At 35.1% G+C, this 16,749-nt stretch overlaps 1 long non-coding RNA gene across 1 annotated transcript; it reads left to right on the top strand.

Annotated features, from left to right (window-relative positions):
* Positions 1–3,567: 3,567 nt before the first annotated feature.
* LOC122137862 lies at positions 3,568–4,508 on the top strand. Its single transcript, XR_006155097.1, has 3 exons — positions 3,568–3,923; positions 4,020–4,119; positions 4,257–4,508. It is a non-coding gene; the product is annotated as an uncharacterized LOC122137862 (long non-coding RNA).
* The last annotated feature ends 12,241 nt before the right edge of the window (positions 4,509–16,749 follow it).

Genomic DNA, 16,749 nt, shown 5'->3' on the forward strand with positions numbered 1-16,749 from the left:
ATTTATGTCTAGACACACTGTCATTTGCAATTCAACCATGATGGATGCTGGAGCTGACTGAATAAGATTTACAAGGATGTAACACTTATGTACAGTCTGAATTTATCAGATTACAAAAAACACATCAAGGAGTTCCAGCACACTGGTTTTTAAAAGCAGATAGGTTGTATTTCAATATAAATGTTATATATATATTGTCTGTAGGGTGCCAATATAATCTGCATCTTTTAATAACATCCTTTTTTGTAAAGCCTGGATATACAGTGGCAAGTTTTAGAATGAGTATCCTGCCTGATGACAAGTTTTTTGTTTTGTTTTTGTATTATATTATACATTTGATTGCTATTTTTTTTTTCGAATTTAATTGTCAATATTTACATAAAGGATAAAATAGCTTTTGTACATATCACATAAATATTAAGGAAAATATTTTGTGAGTGATTGAAGATATTTAAGATTTGAGCAGATGTTTGAGGTATATAGAACACAAGACACAAATGCATTTGAATTACATTTACATTTATTTATTTACTGACAGCTTAAAAATGAGGAATGCAAGGAGGCAGTAACTACTAAAGTTGTTTAGAAAGGTACAAGCTAGGATAGAGTGTAAAAATATCAAATGAAATGTATTTTAATTAACAATCAACAGAATTCAGGCAATTGCTGGAAATTTGAGATCTTATTAATGTAAACTTATTTATATACAGTACTAATCGCATGACACATACAGTACAAATATAGACATCTCTACATAATTAAGGTTAATGGCTTTTGATGCATTGGCTACTTTAGACAGGTAGAGATAAGGTTGAACATGAATGCTTGAGACAAGGGTGCACCAACTTAAACCTAGAGCTAAACAATATGTGTCATATGGAATATGATCTCTCAGTATAATAACACAGACTGTCCCTTTTATATTCATATTCATTTTATGTAGCAATTAATTTATATACTGTAAAGTAAAATGGCATATACTATAATAAATCCTATATATTATAAACACTGATGTGACAATGTAAAGAAGTGGTTGTCATTATAGATTGCACTACATTCAAATGAACTGAAACATGGCACTGTGGGATTGCGCCTTCTGTATAAACACATATGATATGCATTTTTTTAAGTCAATAGACCACATGTTGACAAAGGTGACAATAGTAACGTCATAGAAAAATGTGAGATAATGAAGACTTCATATGTATCCACTGAACATCTATGTTGTTGTTTATAGTATATAGAGTAAGATATTGTATTGGATCACATTTATTTATTTATTTAGCAAACACTTTTATTCAAAATTGCTCTCAAATGAGGAATATAACAAGCAGGTCATCCTAAAGAGTGCTAAGAAATACAAAGTTTCAAATTTATCAGCAGACTAGAATAGAGAGCAAAGAAAGAAAGACATTTATATTTTCTCTCATTCTGAAATCTAAATAATGTATAAACACACTTACACATCTATAACATGATGCATATTAACAACAGACAGATCTAAATGTTAACAGCTTTTGATGCATGTCAGCTTCTTTGACAAGTAGAGGTAAGATTGAACTAGAGCATTCGGCAAAAGGGTCCACCAAATTAAACCTACAAGTACACAAAAAGTATCGTATGGAATTTGATCCCTCAGTGTAATAACACATGAGATTGTCCCATAGCCAAACACCAGTGTGATCAAGATGACTGTGACGACTACAAAAGCTTTTCTCTTTTGTTGATATGTTCCTTCTTTCGCCTTCTGTCCATCTGCTGGATTGGGCTTCAAAACCCACAGAATCATGACAGAGCAAGATGTGCATATAACTAATATTGCTAGAAACAGTCCTGTGTAAAACTTTGGTTTTTTAGGGAATGAATCCATAATAAACCATCCAAACATCAGGATTATCAGCCAACCCAGTCCAACAAATAGCAGTTTAAGTTTAGAGGTTTTAATGTTTCTAGGGTAGACCAACAAAATAGACTACTGCCAGGAATCGCTCCACACAGAAGTCTGAAAGAGCGGTCGACCCACAATTAACATACTGACCATGTAATTAGAAATACAAATAATAACTTTCTCATTAAGGGTTGTTCCTAACAGATAAATAAATATGCAGGTGTAACCAATGACCTCAGCAACAGACAGATTGAAAAAGACACAATCTGTTCTTCTTGCCAGCCACAGAAGCCAGAAGTTCAGAGGCAGCATAAAAGCAACGTTCAGAAGGCAATTAAAACATTTCCTCAAATATTTGAACACCAGAACTGTTGCTTGTAGACTGTGAGGTACAATTGGAGAGAAAGTACGTAGTGTTGTTCACTGCCATATTTGCTCAGATTTCCCTTTCTTTCCTGTATGGAAAAGAACAGAAAGAAAAAAGAAAAGGGAACACAGTGTGTTTTGCATGAGTACTTTTCTATAGTACACTGGTAGATAAGTGTAAGTCATGCAAATTTATACCAAATACATTTTATTTACTCCTCATTATTAATATACATGCTTTAAAGAAAATCAGCTGTCATACTCACACATGAATAGTTGAACTTTATGTCCATGAAGCATGTTACGTGTTGTGAGGATGTTGTTTTTATGATGTTATAATAATCTCTCCCTTTATCCAAATGGATCATATGGGTCTGCAGTTTTAAATGTTATTTTACTACTTATTTTGATGGAATTTGAGCTTCTCTTAGGTAACAATTCAAGGTACAGATTATACATTGCAATACATTTACAATGTATGGTAAAACAGGATTTTAAATAGCACATTGAATTGCATATGTAATGGACTAAAATGTATTTCCTGCCAATATAATAAACACTGATGTGACAGTTCAAATAGGTTGTCACTATAGATTACGCTGGATTCAAATGAACTAAAACTGATGGCACTGTGGGTTTGTGCGCTCTGTGTTTCCAGCAAGCCTACAAACCACATGCTGCCAAAAGTTAACAGGAATAAATGGTGTCATGGCGTTTGATAACCACTGAGATTTTATATGAATCCAACAAATGGAGTAGTTGTATTTAAAACATTATTTTAATTAAAATGATCAGGGTAATTATAACAGATAACATATTCAGACAACAAAGACTCAGGTTATTAAAATGCACATTGAAATATAAGCGGACGTCTTCTGGAAAATTATATAAATATGTAAGTGGAAAAAAAAAAAATCTTGCTAACAATTTGTAACTAAACCTAATGCATTTGACCCGGTTAATCCAAAATATGTATATAAAGCATATATCAACAAACAATCTATATCAGACAACATAATATTAAAGCAGCACTATGCAACTTTTTCTGTGTTCAGAATTTGCTAAATGTATATAATGAGCAAGTACATCATAAATTAATCTACCAAACTGCCTTTTTGTATTATCCCAAATCACTACGGTACATTTATAATAAGTGATTATTTTTGGACTACTATAGCCTGTTCGGGTCGTCACCGCTGTGGAGTAACACATACCTGCGTGAGTCACCATAGACATAAACTTGGAGAAATAGCTCCGGTTAGAATGTTCTTCCGCAGGATGCGTGCAGTTCTGTTTATTAAATAGTGTTGCTTTAAACATTTCTGATGCATGGCAACTTGGCCATTTTTGACAGGTACAGGTAAGGCTGAACTGCACCAACTGGCAAAAGGGTCCACCAACTTAAACTTAGAGCAAAACAAAAAGTGTGGTATGAAAGATGATCCCTCAGCAGAATAACACATGAGATTGTCCCATAGCCAAACACCAGTGTGATCAAGATGACTGTGACGACTACAAAAGCCTTTCTCTTCTGTTGATGTGCTCCTGCTTTCTCTCTGTCCCCTGGCTTGGGCCTCTTCAAAACCCACAAAATCATCAGAGAACAAAACGAACACACAAATAACGTCACAACGACCAATCCCGTGCAAAACAACGTAATCATTTTAGGGTAGGAACTCACAAAATGCCATCCAAAAATCATGATTATCAGCTAGACCAGTCCAACAAATGTCACTTTACTTTTAGTATCTTTTGTGTATTTCAGGTAAACCAGTGGATGGACCACAGCCAGGTATCGCTCCACACAGAAAAAGGCTTGAAAGAGCGGTCGACCCACCATGAATGTACTGCTCAGGAAAATACAGGTAAGAGTAAGAGCTTTCGTATTAAGCAAAACACTCAAGAAAGAAGTACAGAGGGAAATCGAACTAATGATCTCAGCAACAGACTGATTCAATATGACAAAGTCTGAAGATGCAACACCTGCCATTCTCCTCAACAGCCACAGAATCCAGCAGTTCACAGGCAGCATAAGAACACAGTTCAACAGTGAGATGAAGCCAGTGAAAACGTTTCCTGGATAGGAGTCCATGCACTCATAAAACGGTTCACCAGAACAGTTGCTTCCAGATTGAAAGGTTCCCATCAAATTGGATAAACAATCAACGGTGCTGTTTACTCCCATATTCAGCTAGATTTTCTTTTATTTTCTATATCAAATAAGGCCGGGTAAAATAATTCCATACATATTTTGTACAAGCAAGTGTTATGGAGCTACAAGACAGGATTATGTGCAAACAACACAGATCTTTATTCAAGGAATGCAGGTGAGTAGCAATGGGCAAGAGCAATAGAGCAAGGCAATACTGGAGAATAATGAGCTTAACCGTAGTTGCTGGTGGAGATCATGAATCCGATGGAATGAACACACTTCTTAGTATTGGACACTTGAATGATTAGACAAACGATGGAGGGTTGTGGAGACAGGGGAAACACTGGAGTATATCGCAGAAGAAGATCACTGGAGTAATCGCAGAAGGCCAGTAGACAGGTAAGCAGTCCGTATACTAACGAGTAGTGAGAAGTGTGTGCTTATATGCTGGAGATGATGAGGCTGCTGACATGGTGCAGGTGCAGGCAATAATCAAGGAACTGTGAGCAGAGTGAGGGAGAACACTGACAGGGGACACGTGACGCATGCTTATTGTGTATCATTTTAAAAATGATTAGTCAAATTAGTCAAAATAAAGCCACAAAAAATCAGCCATTAAATTGCACCAATTAATACTATTAGCAGATAATACATTAACACACCACATACATTTCTATTATTTGACTTTATTTATATTATCATCTATTTTAGTAGAATAAAAGAATGAATATTTAGCTATACTTCATAAGAAATCATGTACATTTCTCATATAAACATTGGTCTCCAACCTTTTTGTGAGTGAGAGCTCCCTGGGGAGATAAAATAGTCCAGAGAGCTACTTGTTTCATATATTCCAAATAAATAAATAAATACAGAAATAGAGAGAGAGAGAGAGAGAGAGAGAGAGAGAGAGAGAGAGAGAGAGAGAGAGAGAGAGAGAGAGAGAGAGAGAGTTATAAAATATAATCATGGTGGCACTTTTTTCACTATCCTAGCTTGATAAACATTAATGATTTCTCACAAGTATTTAAATATTTTTTGATTCAACAATCAAACCTTGAAAAAAATATCACTGAAGTGATATATAGTGATAAAATATTGTGAACAGCTCTGGAGATCAGTTCATGTCCTCATATTGAGCCGCAGACACTGAAAACGCAGCAAGTGTGAGTTTGTATATCGGACGAAACCGCACCATTCATTCACACAGAGACAGGCATGCACTGTGTGGCATGCATTGAGTGGATGCTATCGCATTTGTTTGTGCTTTGTGATAGGATGTTAATCCAATGTTCAGAGCTTATTGTTGTTATCCACATATTTATATATATTTATATATATTTATATATATATATATATATATATATATATATATTTTTTTTTTTCCTGATTCATGATGGATTTTTTTTAAAGAGGCACTGTCTCCCTTGCCTCCTCAGAGGAAACGTCCCTGATTCACATGCAGATTAAATTTATCATTCAGTGTCTCACAGCTTCTTATCCTCACTCTAATTAATTACACTCAGTAGTCAATTTTTAGGCATCCCTATATTTATAAGAATATTTTTGAATTTCTAAGTAATGTATATTTTAAGAAAAAACTCCCATACAAAGTTAAATATTATATATAATAATAAGGTAAATTTAAAAAATATATAAATGAATAGGCTAAAACAATATGAATCCATATTTATGTTATATCCATTTTTAAATTTTGCAGCTCTTAAGCTCATTTAAAAAAGTATTACTGGAAAACCCAGCAGTTTTGCTTAGGTGTTTGGCTAATTCATGGAAAAAACAACAACTCTAAAGATCATTCACAAATCAGGCACGGCTAGTTCTGATTTTTAATGATGGAAAATACAGCGCACACATGAAACCCAGTTCAGGCAAATCAATGTCCGATAATTTTCCCAAAAGAAAAACACTGATGTGCCAATGTAAAGAGCTTGTCACTACAGACTGCACTACATTCAAATGAACTGAAACTGATGACACTGTGGGTTTGTGCCTTCTATAGTAATTTTCCACCAAGCCTATAGACCACCTGTTGACAAAAGTAACATACAAAGGTCACATTACTAACACCTGGGACTAACACACTAAAAGTTTCTGATGCATGGCAACATGTCCACTTTTGACAGTAAGGTAAGGTAAGGCAAAAGGGTCCACCAACTTAGACCTACAAGTAAACAATAAGTGTGGTGTGAAAGTTGATCCCTCGGTGTAATAACACAAGACTGTCCCATAGCCAAACACCAGTGTGATCAAGATGACTGTGACGGCCACAAAAGCCTTTTTTTTTCTCCAGTTGATGTGCTCCTTCTTTCTGTCTGTCCCCTGGCTTGTGTCTCTTCAAAACTCACAAAATCATAACACAAGATGTGCATACAACTAACATCGCTAGATCCATTCCCATGGAAAGCCATATAGCTATGTTAGGGTAGGAATCGGCAAGATACCATCCAAACATCAGAACTATCAGCCAGATCAGTCCAGCTAATGTCACTTTACTTTTAGTATCTTTTGTGTATTTCAGGTTAACCAGTGGATGGACCACAGCCAGGTATTGCTCCAAACAGAAAAAGGCTTGAAATAGTAGTCGACCCACCAGATATGTACTGCACAGGTAACTAGAGATGAGAATAACTACTTTCTTATTAATCAAAGTACCTGTCAGTAAAACAGTGAGGGAAATCTCACTAATGATCTCAGAAACAGATTGGTTCAAATTCCCAAAGTCTGAACATGTGACACTTGTATTTCTTTGCAGCCACAGAATCCATCAGTGCAGAGTCAGCAGTATGATGCAGTAATAAAATTTCCTGGATAGGAGTCCATGCACTCAAAAAACTGAACACCAGAACAGTTCTGACACTTCCTGACAGGCAGGTGCTGTTTACTGGTATGTTTGGTCAGATTACTCATTGTTATCTATGAAGTAAGGGTCAAAGACATATCTTTTATACATATGCAATGCTTTCAAGCTGTATAAATGTGTATAAATGGTCAATGCAAACAAAGCCACAAGATGTTTCATCTCGTTTTCAAAGGTTTAGAACATATAACAAGAAAACTAATTATCAGTTTCAGATAATTACCATTAAAATACAGACACTAACACGGAAAAATTATTCTTTAGATCCTACAACATAAGCTGATCATTTTTAGAAATAATTAAGCCTATTTAATGCCTTCATAATTTATCACAGACAGATTTAAAGCAACAGGTTCCATTTTTTTGCAATGAGAAGTGAAGAAAGTCCACACACATACTCACGTATGAATAGTTGCACATGTATGTGCGCAGCCTGTAGTGTGTTGATGGATTTAGGACGGTGTCATATTGTGATGGCCACAGTGAAGTTTATTTGGTGTATACAGCAGACAGTGTGTAATTTAGAACACATTTTAAAGAATAAACATACTGTACATTGACATATATCTGCACTATAGCTATAGCTTTCATACAATCAAAAGAGCCAATGAACAAAATAACAACAAAGGACTCGGGCACCAGCACAGGAAACAGCAAACTAAGAAGAGTCAAGAACTATACAAATACAAGATAAAATTATACTGTATAACAGAGCATAAAATAGAGTAGTATATAAGACAGACATCCAAATTATATTTATATTTAAAATGAATGAAACCGATATTATGATTCAGAACGTGTTCAATTTTAAGCATGTTTTCTTATGAATAACTATACAAAAATAACTAAGTGACAGACATATTTCACAAAAATAAACACATTTTCTGCGATCTTTTGCTTAGCTTTTGCAATCTAAAAACAGAAAAGTCTGTTTCCCATTTATGACATTGTGACATTAAATGTTTTTGATGCAAGGCAACCTGTTGATTTTTGACAGGTAGAGGTATGGTTGAATGGCACTACTTGGCAAAATGGTGCACCAACTTAAACCTAGAACTAAACAAAAAATATTGTATGAAAGTTGATCCCTCAGCATAATAACACATGAGATTGCCCCATAGCCAAACACCATTGTGATCAAGATGACTGTGACGGCTAAAAAAGCCTTTCTCTTCAGCTGACACGCTGTTTCTTTCTCCTTTCCTTCCCCTGGTTTGGGTCTCTTCAAAACCCACAGAATCATGAAAGAGCAAGATGAACATGCAACTATCGTTCCCATATTTATACCCAAGTATAGCCATACAGGGATTTTGGGGTAGGAATGCATTTTATGCCATCCAAAGATCATGATGATCAGCCAGACCAGCCCAACAGATAATACTTTAGCTTTAGGAGCTTTCATGTATTTTAGATAAACCAATGGATGGACCACTGCCAGGTAGCGCTCAATACAAAAAATGGTTTGAAAGAGCGGTCGACCTACCAGAAATGTACTGCACAGGTAATTAGAGATGAGAATGACAACTTTCTTATTAAGCAAAGCACCTGACAGAAAACTAGTGAGGGCAATCCCACAAATGATCTCAGAAACAGACAGGTTCAAAATTACAAAGTCTGACCATACAACACCTTTACTGATCCACACCAGCCACAGAATCCAGCAGTATAGAGGCAGAAAAAGGACGACGTTCAGCACTATATAGAAGCCAGTGAAAACGTTTCCCGGATGGGAGTCCATGCACTCAAAAAATGGATCACCAGAACAGTTGCTTCCAGATTGAGAGATGCAATTGGATAAAAAGTCAACAGTGCTGTTCTCTTCCATATTCAGTGAGATTTGCCCTGGTAAGAAATAGGGGGGAAAATATAGTCTAAACATATATTTTGCATATATCATTTCAGGAATGGTCAGATTATTTCAAATAAAGCCACAAACTGTTAATCTCGCACATTTAGCAGAAAATGTGAACATCCATTTTAGATACATTATATTACCACAGCATATTAGTACCACACTATTAGTAAATAATCCAGGAAGCAGTGTTTAAGATCATACCAGATAAACTGATAAACTCCCTTTTTACTAGATAATAAAACGAATATTCACTTGCTTTGAGAAAGAAACCCACTGTACTTACACACTGATAGTTTTACATGCATATGGCAGCCTGAAGTGCATTGTGAGCTTTTATTTGTTATACTGTATATATTGTTCTGATGGCCACACCTCTAATACACTGTGAGATGTTAGGTAACTGCAGCAGTCAAAAAATGCTTTTGTTGTATAACAGAACTGCAAACGAAAGTTACCAAAGAGACTATTGGTGAACCCTTTTGCCTAACAGTGCCATTCAAACATACCCTACCTGTCACAAATCAACAGGTTACCTTGCATCAAAAACATGCCGATTGTCAGAGATGATCATAAATGGATTCATTTGTAATATTTTTCAATGCAAAATTTTTTTTGTGATATGTCTTTAAAAATCTAAGTGTCTCTGTTTAGTGCCAAAATCGTATATAAAATATTGTTCTGTGGGAAGGTACAGTATCAGTTGTTCTCCTACAAAATACACTTGTATTTCTTTTCAGAATCAGAAAAAGCTTGATATGTGTTTAATTTTCAAATAAAAATATCTACAAATATTAATTTAAAAAATAATTCTGTCTCAAATTAGTTTGTGCATGAAGTGCTCTGTTATATAATGTCACATCTTCCCAGTTAAGTGTTATGTTTGGACTTTTATGTTGTGGCTCTTGCATCTCAGTTAACAGTGACAGTTTGTAGTCCAGTATAGTTTATTTGATCATTGGTTCTTTTGATTGTTTCAACAGGTGTGTGTGTGTGTGTGTATTTGAGCCCTGGTTTCCCTTTGAGTCATGGTCAGTAGTTATACATGTTTTCAGTTCTCCTGGATTGATTTCCTAGTTTGTTTTAATTGATTAAACGCTGCATTTAGATCCTTGTTTCCTCTTGCTTCCCTTGACCTTCTTGTTACACAGTCTAGGCATCATTTCATTTAAAAGTTTATTTTTTTATAAATGTATCATTAAATACAGGTTTGAGTTGCAATTTTTTCATAATACTCATCTGCATTCTCCGTGACTGACCAATCAGAATCAAATATTTCAGAACGTATAAAAAACTTAATCAGGTTTTAAGAAATTTAAGTTTAAAGAAATACCTAGATATTATCCTAATGCCAAATTAGAAAGGCTCAGATAATAGTACATATAGTGGCCCCAAATATGTTTAGGCATGTAAGCCATGCTTAAAACTATATAAACGTCATCACATAAGTGTATCCAAACCGATACAATTTTCAAGCAATAAAATTACACAGGAAGAAGTTGTCAGGCCTGAAATAATGAACTAACAGATTTACTGTTCAAAAAGAAAAGAAAACATATTGTGACACTTTCTTAGTGGATCAATCACCGAGACACTGGATTTGCAAAGTTATTGCTAAAATCCATTTGTATTCTGCATGAACTGATCACAACTATTAATTTAGTGAACGGACAATATTTTAAAATGACATTTTGCTACAAAATTTTGCAAGAACATTCCTCAAGAAGTTCAGCACAAAATATACTTTATGCACTTTTGACAGGTAGCGGTAAGGTTGAACTGCTGCGCTTGGCAAAACCGTGAACCAACTTAAACCTAGAACTAAACAATAAGTGTGGTATGGAAGTTGATCCCTCATTACAAAAACCCATGAGACTGTCCCATAGCCAAACACCAGTGTGATCAAGATGACTGTGACAGCTACAAAAGCCTTTCTCTTCTGTTGATGTACTTCTGCTTTCTCTCCATTCCCTGGCTTGGGTCTCTTTAAAACCCACAGAATCATGACAGAGCAAGATGAACACACAACTAATATTGCTAGAAACAGTCCCATTGCAAGCCATACAGGCATTTTCGGGTAAGAATTCACAATATAAAATCCAAACGGCAGGATAATCAGCCAGACAAGCACAACTAAAGGCAGTTTCATCTTAGGGTTTTTTTTGTATTTCAGGTAAACCAGTGGATGGACCACAGCCAGGTATCGCTCCACACAGAAAACGGTTTGAAAGAGCGGTCGACCCACCAGATATGTACTGCACAGGAAAATAGAGATAAGAATAAGAGCTTTCTTATTAAGCAAAGCACCTAAGACAAAAGTAATGAGAGAAACCCCATTAATGACCTCAGCAACAGACTGATTCAAAATGACAAAGTCTGAGGACGCGACACTTTTCGTCACCAGCCACAGAATCCAGCAGTTCACAGGCAAGAAAATGACGGTGTTGAACAGTAAGCTGATGGCAGTGAGAATATTTCCCGGATAAGAGTCCATGCACTCATAAAATGGATCATCAGTAAAGTTCCTTTTAAATCGGAGGGTGCAGTTAGATAAATCCATAGTGTTGCTCACTCCCATATTTGCTCAGAAGTGCATCCTTAATTTTCTGTTTGCATCTGTTAAATTAAATCAGTTCATAAGTTTATATCAAATACATTAATGGTTAAATTGCATTATTAATCCCATAGGCAATAGGTGAAATTTAAAAAATACAGCATCTTCATGATAAAGCATACACCACAACAACATACTCCAAAAACTTCACAATCTGTGATAGATGTTTGATATTTCAAATAGAAAATAAAAATCAATTCACATACTCACACATGTATATCTGTGCAGTCTGTAAGGGTGTTGTGAGGATACAGTGTGTAGAAATACAGTACATGTCTGTGTGATAGCCACTCCTCTCATCCATATTAAAAGAGGGCTGTGAAGAAACTGGAGAAGAACATATAGAATAATTTTGCATTGTTTACCTATAGATACATGAAAAAAAAAAAAAAAAAAAAAAATTGTTGTTTGGTACTAGAAATAATATAGTCTTAATTTTGCTTTGCGGAACCAAATTTAAGCACATTTTTTCCACTTTGAAGGTTTAAATAAAAAGAGAGGCGCATAGTTGCAAACCCTTCAGAGATGGTACAAATATAATGAAGAACTGAAGAGTTGTTTGAAAAAGTTTATTATGTGTAAACTGAACATGACATGCTGCATTATGTACAGTAATTTACATCATTTCTGCATTATTATACAGTTCTCATAGGTTGCTAACTCTATAGAATAAATGTTTTAATGTTTTAGCCCAATTTCTACATTAGATAAAGCACAATATTAAGTTCAGTAGCACTAGCAATGTTTTCAAAACAGATGTTGATGTATGAAGTAATGCCATTTACATGAGCCATCACAATGATGAGAGACATATTCAAATGATCAGACTATTTATCTCTGCCACCCATGCTCTATGAAAACAATGGTAGTGTTCTATTTATCAATATTATTCAAAAAAGTATCAAGTGTCATTACCATACAAAACCTTTAGATTTAAAAAATGTTTACACAATGTTTACAAGGTACACAGGAAACACAATCTGTTATATGTGTTATTTTCACTCGTGACCCCAGTTCATGAGGGAAAATAAGTTAACAGGTCTCATCTTTATACAACAAATATTTGTAAAATAATAATAAAAAAAAAAAAAGGATTAATGTCATTAACCATGTTTTTCATCTTTCACCTACATAAATCATCATTTAAAAGAATATTGTTTATGTTTTTTTGAAATATGGCAGTTTGTTGTACTTGGACAAATACAAGATGGGTTGTGTTGCACTACTTGGTCTCAGAAACCACATGCTAATGCCTGTCATCAAACAAAAAGTGTCATATGGAATGTCTGCCTTTATAAATATAGTTACCAACAATAAGAAATAGGACAAAAATAACTGAACTAGAATGTGTGTTATGGCCCAGAAGTTCCTCTTTCTCTTATTGCACATCCCTTCTTTCTCTTTATCTCCAGGACCGGGTTTAAGCAGAGCTTTCAGCACTCCTAAACTACAGGCAGTGATGAACAAGAGGCAGATTGTGAGAAGGATACTGTAGACTTTCAGTGGGATTAGTGGAAAAGTGAAAATGGCATATGCTCCAAAAGACCAGGTCACCAGCCAGGCCATCACAACACACACGCATCTGAGCCTCAGAGTGCTGAACCTGTGGAAAACCATGGGATAGACGACAGCAACGAGGCGCTCCAGACAAATCAAGCAGTTCATTATGGGCCGTCCAATTAGATATTTCCCAAGCAAGAACATAGCTATGTACATGGTCCAGGAAATTTCAAAAACAAGTGAAATAATACTCATAAAAAAGCCTAAGAATGCGATAATCTCCATTACAGACAAGACAACTGTAAAGTAATCAGTAGGTGGAATGCCCTTCCCTTTAGTCAGCTGTTTGAAGCACATGAAAAGGATCCAGAAATGTAAAGGCAAAAAGAAAATTACGTCTAGAAGTAAAGAGCTCAGTGCTATGATAATCCCTGGGTAAGAGTCAAAACATTCATAAAGGCAGGACGTTCGGTTGACAGAGATAGTGGTGTTCATGTTTTCATCCAAACTGCTTTTGCCAAAACCTAAAAAAAATAGAGAGAAATGATGCTAAAAACAATTTCCAATTTTTAATATAAAAGCAATAGATTGAAAAGCAGGGCTCACAATAATAATAATAATTATGATGAGTTGCTTTTCAATTTCACATGGATGACATGGTGTAAACACAGTCCAATAACACCTCAAAAGTGGCCCACTAACCTGGTCGAGTGTTTTCAGAAACCTTGAGAGGATGTATCTGGCGTTCCTCACGCTGACAAGGTTTGTGTTAACCTGGTCAAAGATGTTTCTGGGGCACCTAAGAGATCTGATATAGTTTTATGCCTGAAATAATTATATTCAAATGCTGCTGGAACTGAACGCCCACTTGTGCAATTCTATTCAGTTTAGAGATTTCAGAGGGACTGATGTAATCAAACCTAACACTGATCACACGTTTTCATTCTAAAATGTTAGACTTAAAGTGAATAAAAATTATATTAGTTGTCTTTACAGACAAGGATTAAGTTCTTTTCACATAAAAGTGTGACTCAAATGAATGGATCAATTATTTGGATTCCACAGCATTTTACACAACGCCTTTTAACCAACACTAATCACGCAACTTAATTGTCAAAAATACAAATCAAATACAATTTTTTGGATGTTGAATTCATCACCATACTTCCTATCTAACCTGATATGTACTTTACCTCTGTTACTTCTGTTGTGACAGAAATAAACAAATAAATACAGTTTACGTCTTGGTTTCCAGCCAAAATTTCCTTAAAACAAGTCAAAATTTGTGTTTAAAGTGTATAGAAATATCTAATTTTTTTTTTTTTTTTCACTTGTTTTGGGCATAAACTTATCTAAATGTATTATTTGGTATTTTCCATCAGCATTTTTTTTCAGTGCGTTTGTGTATGACAAATTTAAATTACATATGAAAATTATAGTCAATAAAAACATTTTCTCATTTCAGCATCATTTTTGCTCTGCAGGTGGTGATTTTACTATGGTTGAATAGATAGATGGCTATAAATAAATGGTATCTCCAACCATTTCATAAATGTTGTTGCATAAGAAACTATGCACACAGTTATGCATATAGACATTTTACAATGTATAGAGCCACCATGATACATAGTATAATGGCATACCTTTACATTTCAAAACAACCTTAGAAGATTTTGAGACTTACTCTGCTAGTTTGTTCTTGTTTTGTGGGCAGACAGACAATTTAGGAGCTGCAAAGAGGGGGAAAAAAATCACACCAACAGTGATACACATACAAATTTCTCAAACATATAAGCTTAAAAAACAACATGGAACCAACACAAAAAGCGAGACAATCTGCTTTGGTAAAAAAAAAATAATAATTTATCATATATTGAGAAATTAATGAATTATACAACATAAACTGTATGATGAACTACTCAGTCACAACCCTCAAAGATCTAATGTTTCTCATATTCCAGTTTGAATACAGGAGATAAATCACCAATATCTAATGAATTTGACTATGATCATCTGACCTCAATGACGCAATAGTTTTCATCTAATTTTTTCCTACTATACACTACCTCTAGCCCTCTTTGTTCTCTATGTAGTGTGTCAGTACTTAAATTAATCCCATCATGTCAGAAAGGTTATCATAACCAGGTGCTAAGCCTGTCTCTGATGGCACTACTTGACAAGTACATTAACAGGTGACAATAATAGTGCCTCTTCTCAGAGCCTATCCTTCCGCAGTTTTATTGTGTGTATTATTATGTGTTATATTTAGTGCAAACACTTTAGGTGTCAACAGTGTTGCCACACACACCAGTGTTTCACCCAAACTTTGACATTTGTATATCTACTAAGAATCAATACAGTATCTTGTCTGTCTAATGTGCTCTTTTGGTTTGAGAGCTTTGCTGTTTTTCCAGCACCTTTTTCCACACTGCGATCACATTAATGACATTTTAGTGAAAAATTGCACACAAAACAAGGTCCGTTGTCTGTTGTTAATAGCAAAGCGACGTCACTTTCAAAGCAAGCAGCTTGAACACGAGTGAGATCTTGATGGGGATTTTTTTCGCCCTCCTGTGAAACTCCCGATCGCACTGATATGTGCGATACAGCATTTTTATACTGAATACCAGAATTTCATGCTTCTTGTTCATGATCACAATTTTGGGCTGGGTGCTTCTAGTCCAAATCTAAATATATATATTTGATTTCATTTCACAAATGTAACCAGGACACACTGTTCACCCTGAACTTCTATCTAACCTGCAGTCCATCTCATTTATCATGAAGCAGGTTATAAGACTCCAGCTTTTAGTTTGTGTCTGCTGATTTTCAAGCTTCCAATATGCATGCACAAACTAAACTAAACTTATTTAAAATGTATTTTAAAAATGTAATAATAAAAAAGCATGACCTATTAATTGTTTCAATAGGGAATGAACAATAGGAAAAGAATGGGTTTCATATGCACTTTTAGTTGCTCTGTCAACTACATTTACAGCCATGCATTTTCTTCTTGCACAGTAAGAGTGTGGTTATTGATATCTGAGTCAACAGGGAGGGATTTACTGGCAGTGTTTGGAGGGAGCAGAGGTACAGTTGAACCTGTCCTCTCACACAGGACACACGTATTAGGATATTCCATCTCTTGAGCCTCCAGTGACAGCTGACTTTGAGTTGAGGATAAGTTTGCATTCCGGCTCGAATTAAAATAATTCAAAGAAGCTTCAACACAGCTGACTGGACATAAATCCAAATGAGGGAACTGGATTGTAAAATTACAGAACTTGTACAATGATTTGTTATATTTGACAATGAGCAAGATGAGTTCATCCCTCCATAAGGCCTTTCAAACTTTTCAAACAAAGTAATTACAATTTTAATTCCACTTCCTTTTCATTCAGATTCTACTATTCTACATCCTGTTTGCTATTGCTCTATCAATTTAAATTTGATTAAATTCAAATTTACAAGACATTCTAAATTCAGTTCTGAATGGTTA

The sequence above is a fragment of the Cyprinus carpio genome, chromosome B7 (genome assembly GCF_018340385.1).
Source record: "Cyprinus carpio isolate SPL01 chromosome B7, ASM1834038v1, whole genome shotgun sequence".
Taxonomy (NCBI): Eukaryota; Metazoa; Chordata; class Actinopteri; order Cypriniformes; family Cyprinidae; genus Cyprinus; species Cyprinus carpio.